The 13,972-nt window shown below is 42.5% G+C and overlaps 1 pseudogene; it reads left to right on the top strand.

The window, feature by feature from the left end:
* Nucleotides 1-11,765: 11,765 nt before the first annotated feature.
* On the top strand, nucleotides 11,766-12,257 carry LOC149146560 (putative cinnamyl alcohol dehydrogenase 1 pseudogene; annotated as a pseudogene).
* Nucleotides 12,258-13,972: the final 1,715 nt, after the last annotated feature.

Here is a 13,972-nt window from a genome sequence, read left to right as displayed (position 1 = left end):
GCTTATTGGTTTGAGTTTGTCTCTTTTAAATGTCGAAACAAGTATTCATTTTGAAAATCGTTAAGTGTTGTAATCTCTTCTACCCTCTCTGATTTCAGAAAAGTAAACTTGTTTGTATTTGTCATTTAAAAGCAAATTCAAAGTTGTACAAAAAGCTTTCTTTGTAGGCATCAATACTAAGAAAGCGGAAAACAAACACCTACATTGTGCATTTGCATCTTGATAGTTTGCATGTTTGATTTAGGAAAAGTGCATTAGAGTGTGCTGACTGCTCTTTGAGAAAAGATGGTGTCTTTCTTTTCCCTTAGTAGCTAGGATTTTCAAAGTTGAAAAGATATAAAGCTTGCTTATCATCTTTAGACTGCATTTAGGAATTGTATTATACATCTCGTGGTGAACCTTGAAAGGCAAACTTCTAAAAAGATCAACCTAAAATAAATTGAATGAACTTAACAATGCTTTGCAACATAATGCACAACATAGAGGTCTAGGCTAGAGACGTGTTCCGGCGTCGTAAAGCCTGGTGACTGTCGATCTCATTGATGGTGGGTGATTCCTCCTGAGGGACGATAGCGCCAGTACGGATTGTGCTCCCACGTACCATCGCGTATATATTGGGAGACCCCTATAGGCATAAAACCTTTATCCTTAGGAAGCCGTGTCGGCCGCCCTACTGATCGCAATGCACTGAACACAGCATTCAGGAAGATCGACCGCCCGTACCCTAAAAAGTATTCTGTGGTTTTGCGAAAAGTTTGGCACACCCTCTGCCTAGAACTCCAGAGCAGTTCCTTTTGGCCTTTTTCAGACTCTATAACAGAAAAAGTCCATCCGAGCATTTGTCACTTCGGGCTCGTTAAAACATCGAAGGAGACTAGAGTCATCTTTAGCTTTTTCTCGACTCTTTAAAAGTGAAAAAGCAAGTTGTGTCTAAAAGCGTCTAAAAATTTCATTTAATTCGGAAACACATTTTCCCCTTTTGTATTGTGGTTGATCGAGTAATCCGCAATCGTGGAAGAAAGTCAATTGAAACCCCGTCGTTCGCGGAGGCTTACGAGTCAACCGTCTTTGTCTCTGGAATCGAAAATAGTACGGACAAAGCGAACTCATTTAACCGGTTCGAAATCTCCTATCAAAGTTAGAACAAGTGTTCCAACGACATCTGAGATTCCGGTTACTCCAAACATTTCTGGAAACCCTGCCTCTATAGAAGAAGTTCAACAGCCATAGAGGGACGGTAACACTAATCCTAGTCTGGGAGCAAATACTTGCGTTACTGAACCAGGTCCATTGGTGACTAGTTCGGAGAGTCTTGCTCCTCAAACAACTGTCGCTGTCGATTCAATCCCTTCTTCGGCACCAGAAATATTTTACGGACCTGACGGTCTTCCTCTTCCACCTGGTTTGATTGCGATAGAGGAAATTGTAGAAGATCCGCAAGCAAGTACTCCAACACATTTTGGAGTCGGGGTCACTCTATTTCCTTCATCAGAAGTTAGTCTACCACAAGTGGAAGTTCCTGTAGAATCGCTAGGCAATCTCTTGGATAGACTCAAAATGTCTGAACAACCGTCAACATCTAGGACTGTGTCGAACGACACGGTGACAACAGAACCCCCTGCCGTCACTCCGACAATGTTTGCTGGCATACCATCTATCCCAACTAGCTCACGACCGCTAGAAGGAGTCCACCTAGGGACTATTTCGACAGTGTGGTCTGTTCCAGTTTGTTCATCCGGAATAATATCCAGAAACTCTTATGTTGAAACTCGCCATATTGATCCATTTGGAGGTCAATTTGGGCAATCCAGCCCCCAAGGACAAACAATCCCCTTGAGTTCCATATTGCTACCGTATGGGGGGCAGTATGCCTTTTCATTACCCCCTCCGGGAGGGTATCCATACGGGAGTTCACAACAGTATTCAAGTTACACTGGAATTACATCAAGTGGTTGGGTACCTATGCTACCTCAACAACCAAGGGTTGTATATTCTATGCAACGGTGTGTACCTATGTCGAACATCCCGACCACACCGGCCATTGTGACAGTGTCGCAAGTTCAAACGTTGCCTGTTGTATGTCAACCTCAGATTTCTCAGGTTGTAATGCAACAGCCCCTTGACCCTGTGACACAACCACAATCGCCAATTGGTGGGGCGACACAGGTCCAAACGGGTACAATTACCCCACACCTTGGTCCAACAGTTAGTATAGCACAACAGAACATGGCTTCACAACCATGGCTGGTGCAATACCAACAACCACAATTCCAGCAAGTGTACCAAGGTTCTGAGCATCAAATCTTTGGGAACAGTGGACAACCGTATATTCAAAACGGTCAAAACCAACCGCTTTACAGTGGTCAAGTCCACCAACCGTATCAGTCATACCAACATCAATTACATTATGCTGGTATGCAAAGGCCCACTGCTCAGGCAATTCCATCGTACCCTGGGTATGCTTCACCTAACCTGAATCAACAGTTACCATTCGTGGCAACTTTAGAGTTACCCGATTTACACCAGTTAACCAACGATCCGATTGCTTACGCCCCTTGGTGGCCAGCGATTCCTCACAAACTTCCATCTGACATTCCTAAATTCAATGGAAATCCAGGTGAAGACCCATCGAATCACGTGATGACTTTTCATCTTTGGTGTTCATCAAACACCCTAAATGATGATTCGATAAGGCTTCGCCTTTTCCAGAGGACGTTAACGGGTCCAGCGGCAAAATGGTATATTGAATTACCTAGAGCCTCATTCGACAATTTCAGCTCCCTAGCCACGACTTTCTTAACCCATTTTCAATTACCGATAAGGTATGAAACGGGAACAGAAATCTTAACCAACTTCAAGCAGACAACGACCACTCATATATCTAATCATATACATGAGTGGTGTCGTCGTCGTAGGATGGTGAAAACGTACGTTCCCGATCAGCTGTTAGCTGAATGGTTTATAAAGTCGTTACTTCCTGCTATAACAGAAGATGTGGCCAAGGGGGGAGTCGTAACGGAGGAGCAAGTTATTGCTCGTCACAATATCTAGACTTAGTCTATACTTAGTTTGGCACGCTCTACGACAAAATACCTGACGCCCCTAGACCGAAATTCTCAATTCCTCCTCCTCCTAAAGCAAACAATGACTCTCATGCTGGCGATGGTGTGATTGGCACGGCAAACGCGAAATCGACAAAGGCTTCGTCTAAGAAAGCCCGTAAGAATTCGGATCAAAATGCAAAAGAAGAAATTCTTGCTTCGGAAGTAAATGCCGTATCGGAAAATAAAGGTAAAGAAACCAATCAACCAGGAAGCAAGAAGAAACAAAACAAAGGGAAGAAGAAGAAACAGGGTGGATCATCCCCTGAAAAAACTTCTTCAAACCCTCCTGGAAATAGGAAACCCCCTACCACAGGGTGTCAGATATGTGACGAGCGTCATTAGACAAGCGAATGTCCATACAAAGTTGAGCTTAGAAGGTTCTTCAAAAGTTCGCAAACCTCAGCTGTGTTAACTGATCCGTTTCCCAATCCAGGTCAAAATCTGGTTGATAGTGGAAATGCTTCCCCGTCGCAAGTGCTCATGTTGTCGGTTTCAAAACAGCTGAATGATGCTTTGATTTCGAAAAGGAACAAAGATTACGGGAATCTGCAGCTGTCGAACGACAAAGGTAAAGATCAACCAAGTAGTTCGATAATAACTTCGACAGAAGTTGTACCACCCATCATTCCTGAATTAACAATAAAACCGCCAAAAGGAGTAGTACACAAGTCGACATTTAATCCTCGCGCCAGAGCGGCGCAGCATTATAACATAGTGGAAGATTTGGCCCAATCGCCATCCACTATGTCGACTCTTGAAGTACTACAAAATTGTCCATCCCAAAGGCAGGCTTTGTTATCGGCTATTGGTGGGGTTGATCCTAAGGATTCCAATCTTGTATCCTTTGACCACAAAGGATACGATCCTCAGTTGCCAGCTCAACTAGCTTTCCTTATTCAAGTGAAAGCCCTCAACAAAACTGTTCACCAAACAATTATTGATGAGGGGGCATCTACATGTATTATGTCGATGAGTTGCTGGAAAACTTTAGGGTCTCCGACCTTGTCGCGATCTTCGACGACATTGAAAGCATTCGATGGAAGGACCTATACCCCGTGTGGTATCCTTAATAACTTGAAGGTTGAACTGGGGGGAAAAATAGTAGAAATAGATGTTGAAGTCATCGATGGGAATCTTGACTACAACATCCTACTAGGAAGACCATGGATCTATGCCATGGCAGCTGTTGTGTCGACTTATTTTAGGAAGATCGCGTTCTCTTTTCAAGGAGGGATTACGATCGTCGACCAACAAGACTTCCTCCCTAATGGTTCACAAGTTACAGGAAGCATTCCCATGATCCATGGAAGCAACCATTCGCTTCAAGATATCGGAGTAGGCCTACTGAAAGACCCCACATTAATGGGAACTTTCGCACTTCCACCTCCAATCTATATAGGAGAAGTAGCATTGGTAGGAGCCTGCAACATGATATCTCCCACGAAGATCTCAGAAGATGATATCGACATGGATCATGCAATGGTTTTGCCCCCAAGCCCTATAGAAATATTGTAGCAATCAATGTTTCGGGCATGGGAGGCGAACCCAAATCAACACTCATCAAGAATTTGGGTAGATAGGTCTAGAGAATATGGTACCCCATTAGATCCTTGGTCGAAAGTGCATGGGACTGACGAAGGAATCCTACAATCAATGTTGATTGAGGGGGCACCATGGAGTGATTGCCACCATCGTTCCCTTCTTCCAGAATATGAAGAAGATACTCAACATGACCTTTATCACCCTTCAGTTTTTGAATTCCTATCAAATACTGTAAATACGGTGGATTCCGAGCGAAACTTATCCAATATTGAAGAGACTATAGCCATAAATATCTCGACTAAGACAAATGTTGTAGAGAATATTTATGTCGGCAAAGGATGTTCTCCTCTAGAACTGGAAATATATAATGCTCTTTTTCGCGAATTCAGAGATGTCTTTGCTTGGTCATATGATGAAATTCCAGGCATTGACTCGAATATCGTTGAACATGAAATTAAGATGTATCCTGATGTCAAACCAGTAAGACAACGGCTTCGGCAGGTGCACCCCAAGAAAGCCGCTACCATTAAAGCAGAAGTTGAAAAGCTCCTCCATGCTGGTTTCATCTACCCGGTTCCTCTAACCGATTGGGTATCGAATATTGTCCCTGTTATGAAGAAACAAGGGACAATTAGAGTGTGTGTCGATTATAGGGATGTAAACCAAGCTTGTCCGAAGGACAACTACCCTACACCCTTCATCGACCAGATAATTGATGAATGCGCCGGATGTGAAATCTTTTCATTCATGGATGGATTTTCCGGGTATAATCAAATAAATATCCGCCCACAGGACCAGTCAAAGAATGCATTCATTTGTCCGTGGGGCACATTCGCTTATCGAAAATTACCCTTTGGTTTAAAGAACGCAGGGGCGACATTTCAGAGGGCAATGAATTATGCCTTCCATGACATCAAGAACATCGTTCAACCATACCTCGACGACCTTCCAGCTCATTCGCGAAAGAGGACTGATCATCCGCAGCATTTAAGAGCGATATTTCTACGTTGCCGACACTACAAGATAAGACTCAATCCGCACAAATGTGTATTTTGCGTCGGTTCTGGTCGTTTACTTGGCTTTGTGGTCTCTAAGGACGGGATTCGTCTCGACCCTTGTGAGGTTCGGGCAATCATTAATTTGCCTCGACCTTCAAATTTGCTTCAAATTCAGAAACTCCAAGGGAAAGCAAACTTTCTGAGGAGGTTCATTCCAAATTACGCAGAACTTGCTAAAGGTTATACTCATCTTTTGAAAGAGGATGTACCTTTTGTCTGGGATCAGGTGGCGCAAGCTTCCTTTGATGCTCTGAAAGATTCTCTAGTAAAAGCATCATTAATGTATGCCCCGGACTATCAAAGAGATTTTAACCTGTATCTGGCTGCAGCCGATACAACCATTGCAATGGTTTTAGTTCAAGAAGTCGATGGAATTGAACATCCTATATATTATTTAAGTAAAAACTTAAATGATACAGAAAGCAAATATTCTTACGTTGAGAAGCTAGCGCTTGCAGCTGTTCAAGCGATTCAAAGATTTCGACATTATGTCCTCTTTCGGAAAACTACCATTTTATCAGATTGCAAACCCATGACTTATATACTGTCGCGACAGTTGCTGGGGGGCAAATATTCAAAATGGATAGCGATCCTTCAAGAGTTTGATCTGGAATTTGTAAAATCCAAATCAAAGAAAACTCTAGTTTTCGTAGAATTATTGTGCGATCTCACATCGTCGTCCAACGATGAAACATCCGAAGAATCGATCGTGGACGAAAGTTTGTTTCTGATATCTGCAAGCAATGAGTGGTATGGAGATATAATAATTTATCTCCAAACCCAAAAATTCAGGCCTGAAACCTCTCACTCAGAACAGAAACATATACGATACCAAGCAAAAGACTACATGATCGTCAGTGATACGCTTTACCGTCGTGGTATCGATACAGTTCTGAGAAGGTGCCTTACCCATGAGGAGGCCGAAAAAGCCCTGAATGAGTGTCATTCAGGCGCGTGTGGGGGGCATCAATCTGGATATGATACAGCACAAAAAATCTTACGAGCAGGATACTTCTGGCCAACCATGTTCAAAGATTACATAACCGCAGTCAGAAGTTGCCATGCTTGTCAAATTTTTGATAGCAAAACCAGAAGACCACCCGCACCTTTACAGCCAATAGTTTCTATTGGGCCTTTTGCCAAATGGGGCATCGATTTCATGACATGTAACCCCACCTCGACCGGGGGGCATGGGTATATCATAGTTTCCGTTGACTATTTTACCAAATGGGCCGAGGTGATGCCTACATTAGATAACACTGGTGAAACAGCTGCCCTTTTCTTTTTCAATCATGTAGTCACCAGGTTCGGCGTACCACATGCTATAGTTACAGATCATGGGTCGCATTTTCGCAATCACATGATGGTTGAATTAGCTACCAAGCTAGAGCTATCTCACGACAGCTCTACCCCGTATTATCCGCAAGCCAACGGACAAGTTGAAGCAATCAACAAGGTCCTGAAGCGTATGTTGCAAAGGATGATCGGGGTTTACAAAATAAGGTGGCACCTAATCCTGTACTCAGCCTTGTGGGCTTACCGAACATCGGTAAGGAATGCGACCGGGTTCACACCTTTCCAACTGGTGTATGGCCTGGAAGCAGTCTTGCCAATCCAGTGTGAAATCTCGTCTCTTAAACTCGCAATTGATCTCCTCCCTGGAACTTCGGAAGAAGAGGCCCGTTTCTTGGAATTAATCCAATTGGATGAAACCCATCGTGATGCCGCTTTGGCTAACGAAGCCCATAAGAAATGAGTCAAGGCGCAGTTCGACAAAAATGTCAAACCCCGTGTCTTCTCAGAAGGTGACTTGGTCTTGCTTTATGACCAAGAATCCGATAAATTGGGAGCAGGTAAATTTAATTCTTTATGGATGGGCCCCTATATTGTTAAATGAGTGTTAGCAAAAGGAGCCTACGAGTTAATGGATTATGACGAAATTCCACTGGCGCAACCCCGTAATGGGTTGTACCTCAAGCATTACTATGCTTAAATAGTAACCTGTATGCTTTTGTTGTATTTTGTTTTTGCTGAAGTGTTTGTTTTGGTCGAGTAATCCACCTTTTTACATTCATTGCAGATGTCAAACCTTCTGGAGACATGTGTTGGATATGCCGACGGAGCGAGTCGTAGTTCGCGGAACCTGTCCTCCGTAGCCTGGGCCATTTTTGATCCAAGCGGCGAGTTAGTAAGTTTCAGAGGTGTATGTATTGGGCAATCAACGAATAACATCGCTGAGTATAGCGCGTTGATATAACTACTCTCTGATGCCATCACCCATGGTATACGCCGACTAATCGTCAGGCTAGACTCACAACTCGTAATACTACAACTCAATGGTATATATTCCGTCCGCAACCCAGCTATTTATCGCATGTTCCTAAGGGTTAAGATTTTGGAAAGACAGTTTGATTTAATTCAATACCAACATATTTCCAGAAACTTAAACACATTAACCGACTCATTAGCAAACTATGTGTTAGATAGACATTTGCGACATTTATAAAAAGAGACACATCATCAATGTTGTACATATGGATCATATAACTCAACCAAAATAAACCCCGAAAATCAAAATATATATATATATAAGCTGTTTATCGTTTATACATAATGTTCTGTAACCAAGACAAAAATCGGTCGCATGACCCAAAAACTCAAAAATGCTAGGGGGCACCCTAGCCTAGTGATGCTCATGATAACACATCACGGCCTGTGCAATCATGCGCAAGAGACGAGTCCATCGTCTAGGCACACCAGTAGTATGCCGCTGCAACTGTAAAGGTAACTCATCAATCCTCACATCGGGAATGCCGAGAGTAAGGCTCTCAACCTGCTCCTGCACAGCTGTAAGGGTCTCGGCCACATCAAGGTCACGAAGAATAACCCTCCCAGCAGTCTCCCCTGCTGGGGCAGCAACTGGCACTCTTGGGCGAACTGCTGGACGAACAGGACCAACATCTGCATGCACACATGAGTTCGATTAAAGTCTTGATAGAATAAAGCACAAGGACATTATAAATAAGAACAGTAAATAGCAATATGGTCGAAGATTTTACCAATAGCGCCCCACTGTTCGCCATCCGGCAGTACCAAGTCCGGATCACCTCGGAAATCCATACCAACATATGGATACTCGGAATAGACCATCTCCTGACGCTCGAACCACCTGAAGAAGGTATCAGTGAAAGAAATCTGAGATTGACCAGCATGCCTAGACATGTGATCAACCCATCTCTGCATGCGTGGCTCGGTAGGAGAAGGCAAGTCGAGTGCGATATACTGAGGCTGCATCAATGGTATTTTCTCCAAGGCAAAGGCAGTCAGAATAGAACCAAATCCAAAGTTCTTCAGCTTCCCGTCCTTTACCTTGTTCAACTGACTTTTCATCTAAAGAAGTACTGCATCACACCAGTTGAATATTTTCGGTTGAAGGCACTCCAAGGCATGCTGCACATAGGATCTGTTGGCAACATGAAGAGATGCGCTACCGGCCATCCTACCTGTTATCACTGGAAATTCTGTTGCCAAAATCTTTAGCCTAGCTTAAGGACAAAGTGTTTTCGCAGCGCATGAATCCTTTCTAGCAGTTTCGCAGCGCTACAGGTTTAGGTGGTTTCGTAGCGTGCTACGAAATTGGGGATTTGTTCGAGTTTTCAGTAGAGGTCAAAATCCTAGCATGCCTATTGAACAGAGTTCTGTTACCCTCAAGAAATCAGCATCTAGTGAGAATCTCACAAGAAGCATACGCATCAACTGGCCAATGGAAGGACTCATTGAGTTCAACCAAGTTATGTTGAGATATATGCCATTTTTGCCACCAGCCCTGCGAGCAGTGTCATTTACTATAAATGCATGTGAGCAGTTTGGAATAGCTGGAAGAACAGGTCTAGTGTCCTTAATGATATATTTAGCCTTACTCCAATCTCTGATGGGAAAATACTTATTGATAATGTGGATATATCAAATGTCTCTCTCAAAGAACTCCGCTCCAGACTGACTGTTGTCCTCCAAATTCCGTTCTTGTTTGAAGGGTCTTTATGGGAAAATTTAGACCCCTTTGCTAACATTAATCCAAATGGAAGATTTGTTGTTGTATGTGGTGATGGTGAATACATAATTTATACGACACTGGCATGAAGGAATAGATCCTTTGGATCTGCACTCAAATTTGTTTGGGCCTCAGATGGAGAATATGCAGTTCGAGAAAGTACTTCTAAGATCAAGATTTTTAGCAAGACATTCCAGGAAAGGAAGAGCATTCGGCCAACATTTTCTGCTAAAAGTACCAGGGGAATATCGTTATGTGTAAGGAATGGAAATGAGCTGCCCTTCTGTATCACTCATGTTCCAAGGTGGCGGTAATGCAACATGTCATAATATGGGTGCTTGCAAAGAGACAGTTGACGGTTGTACAAGCAAAAGTTGCGGTGGTCATAAAGTGGACATAATGCACTTTTCAATAGGAACCGCAATTTCAGGTCGTTTGTTTGGCACCAACATAAGTGATAATACAGATGGCGCTGGAGGAGATAGGGTTGCCCATTTGGTTGATCTGTATGCATCCACATAGTCGGTATCTTGATGGATTGGATCCTCAAGGAAATGGAAATGGTGCTAATTTTAGTGCGCAGAATGATTGGCAGGGAGCGTAGTGACATGTTTTGATTGACAATTCCTTCGGTCTTCTGGAGAATGCAAGCCCAGCCTTGTGGCAGAGTCTAAGGATGTTTTTGATCAGAAGGCAAGTAATAAATATTGGATTGATGTGCAACTTCGGTGGGAAGACTATGATCCTCATGACCGTGAACGGTATACGAGAGCCAAATTCTTAGACTATACAACAGCTAATATGTCAATTTATCCATCACCCACTGGTGTTATGATTGCAATCGATCTTGCTTACAATTTACATTCTGCATTTGGTAATTGGTTTCCTGGTTCAAAGCCTCTTTTGGCCCAAGCTATGAATAAAATAATGAAGTCAAATCCTGCCTTGTATGTGTTAAGGGAGCGCATAAGAAAGGGCCTGCAACTTTATTCTTCGGAGCCAACAGAACCGTATTTGTCAACTCAAAACTTTGGAGAGGATTTTCAAGCAACTGTTAGTGTGTTTGAGAGCTCTTCGATTCATATGCGGGTTGGATGAAGGCTCTGAACTGGATGATTCTCAAAAGCAAGTATTGAGGAGGCTATCAAATTAAGAGAGTTCTTTGATTCATATACGGGATGCTTGAGCGTTGCTCACAAGATGATTCTCGAAAAACAAGAGTTGTCTATGAGTTGCAGTTACCGGGGATCCTAGAAAACTTTTGTAGCGGCTGTAAGAGAACGTTGAAAAAAAGCAGTGGAACTCGAGCACATGTCATTAATATCATCAGTATTGTACCATATTATAATTTCATGCAATCTTCTTTGCACAGAGTCATCTTGATCTTTAGACTGATAATATATTGTGGAAGAGGGCGCAAGGCAGGGTTGTGCTGTGTGAGAAATTAGCACCTAATCTTTCTTTACAGAATGGCGACTGCAAATCTTGTGCTGCCCTGTTACATATGTTGCTATATCTGCATCGTGGTTTGCAAGATGACAAACAACTCTGGAGGCTTGCAAGTGATCTTTTGTAAGAGTGGTATTATGGAGATTTGGTCCACGCTGATTAGTACCTGCAATGCTTCCTATGCTTGCAACTTCAACTTTCATGCATCGCCAACTTCTCCTCATACAATATTTTATTTCTGAGTTGACCCATGGCAGCATAGGTCCTAATACATCTAGCAGATCACATTCTTTTCTATATGAGAAATTAGGCTTTCAACAGGTCTACAGAACTTGTTTTGTTGTGATTCTAATTGTTTTCTGTTGTGGAGTTTGTTACACCGATGTTGTATGGACCTGGAATGAACATGGTGATTCAAAGTATCCATTGGTGCCAGGGCATGAAATTGTTAGAATTGTGTAAGAAGTTGGCATCAATGTAGTCCATTTTAAGGTTGGCGATCATGTTGGAGTGGGTACATATGTCAACTCCTGTCAGCGATGTGAATATTGTAATGAAAGAATGGAAGTCAATTGTGCAAAAGGGTCTATTTTCACCTTTAATGGTATCGATGTAGATGGCACAGTGACGAAAGGAGAATATTCTAGTCACATTGTTGTTCACCAAAGGTACTATTTTAAGATACCAGACAATCTACCACTGGCTTCAGCTGCACTTTTGCTCTGTGCAGGAATTACTGTTTGCAGCCCTATGATTCGTTATCACATGAATCATGCAGGCAAGTCTCTTGGAGTAATTGGGCTAGGAGGTCTTGGTCATATGGCAGTAAAATTTGGAAAGGCTTTTGGACTGAATGTAATAATTTTGAGCACATCTGCATCAAAGAAGGATGAAGCATTGAGCATTCTTGGAGCAGATAAATTTTTATTGTCATCTGATAAACAGCAGACAGAGGACACTGATTTGGAGCGCCTGAGAATAGACATTGAAGATTTGAAATTGGAAGCTGTAGAATCTATTGAAGTGGCTGTAAGAAAAGGTGTTTTGCGGTGAAAGGTTCCAGGTTGGCAGGGCTTGCAGAGAAATCTGGGCATGCTGTTTGAATTTTATAGGAAAGGTATTGACATTGGAGTCTGGCAGCTGAACAGGATTACTTGCAAGTTGTTATTCATTTGTTGAGGAAAATGTGAACAATCAGCTGAAAGAGAAATATGGGGAGAAGGTAGCAAGAATACAGAGAAGTGATGAGACTGTGTATGATGCAATTACACGGCAGTTTCGTAGCGCGCTACGAAACTGCTGTAGCTGCATATTTCAGTTGAGCCAATCAATTATGATTGACAAATCAGCAAATCTTTGAAAGGTGTTGTCTTCACACATAAAAAATCGCCAGCACATCATGGACATGGAAACCTGGTAATTAAAAGCTAAAAGCATACTTCTTTGGATTCGAATATGTTGAGGCAAACCAAGGACCGACAAACAGGAGCAGTTTCCTATATTTCAGGGTATTGGAAAACATGTTACATTAAAGGCCAGCAAGCAACTACAGACACCTATCACAGCCAAACTAAAAGAAGCCACTTGTCAGAGAATGAGCTTGTTCTCTTCTTTTTCTCGCAGGAGCACCATCTTGATTGTAATAAATGCTATTTCCAGCATGATGTAGAATTAGAGTTTTAATTGTTTTAGGATTCCAGCGCTGTCAATTAGTGGTCAGCTGTAATTATTAGTTAGTTAAAAGTTAGTAGGTGTCATCATAGGTAATTATTGAGCTCCCCTCACGCAGGAGGAGGGAGCTCGAATCAGGTAGAGTAAGCATTCTATATAGAGCTGAAGGATGAATGTAAAAAGGGTTGGATGTTTTTTGGAAAAAAGAGAGTTTATATTGGCTTATGTAAAGACTTGTTACAGTAATATAAAAGACTACTTTTTTCTTCTCAGGATTCATACTTTGTTCAGATGCTCAAGATGTATGTGGCTTTGTCTTACCCTTTATGTTTTACAGCTTTATAGATACACAATCACTCTGAATTCACCTAGCTGCTCAGACTTCCTGTGTGTATTTATGAGTTGAGGTTCATTTGAGAAATGTTTTGAGTGTTTAAACATTACATGCCCTGACTTCCATGAATGAGTAGTTTTATGGTTTACTGAAATGGTGTTTGACTCCATGAGCCCAATGGAAGAAATCTTATGTTGTCTGTCCAACCAGCATGTTTATTAAGTTTTCATTTCAAGAGTTAGCCCTCTTAGTGTTAATCATGATCAATAGTTTGTTTGAGAGAGCCCTCTCAGGCTAGGGAGGCTAATCCTTAGTCAAGAGTCTGGTCTGAAATAGTTACATAGAGTCTAACTGATTAGCAGCCATCAGATCATGATTTTGTGATAACACTACCAATAGTATATAGAATGGACCTGAGAGATATGTCAACAATCTCACGGATAACGACCTTTCCGTCTCTGCTCGGCTAAGATCCTTCCCTGCAATACTGGCGGACATAATCTCTCATGGAGTCATTCCCTCGGGCCGAACCTGACAAAGAAATGGGAGCACCCCGCCTCGACAAGCCAGTCAAGAAGTAAATGTCTACTACGGTCAGGGGGATAGATTTGCCCCTAATCTGAAATACTTGGTTGATAGCATCCCAAGCATCAAGCATATACTGCAGTAAGGAGATCTGTGCTCTCATACTAGAGATACGGAAGAACTTCAGCAGACCACAGTTCCGCAGCGCATTCACCGTGACAGGGTCATGGAGGGCAAT

This window comes from Pinus tabuliformis, chromosome X (assembly GCF_031772625.1).
Source record: "Pinus tabuliformis cultivar Carrire ecotype Pingquan chromosome X, CPIR1, whole genome shotgun sequence".
NCBI lineage: Eukaryota > Viridiplantae > Streptophyta > Pinopsida > Pinales > Pinaceae > Pinus > Pinus tabuliformis.
Note: the sequence above shows the minus strand (reverse complement) of the source record. Positions and strands in the feature narration are given on the sequence as shown.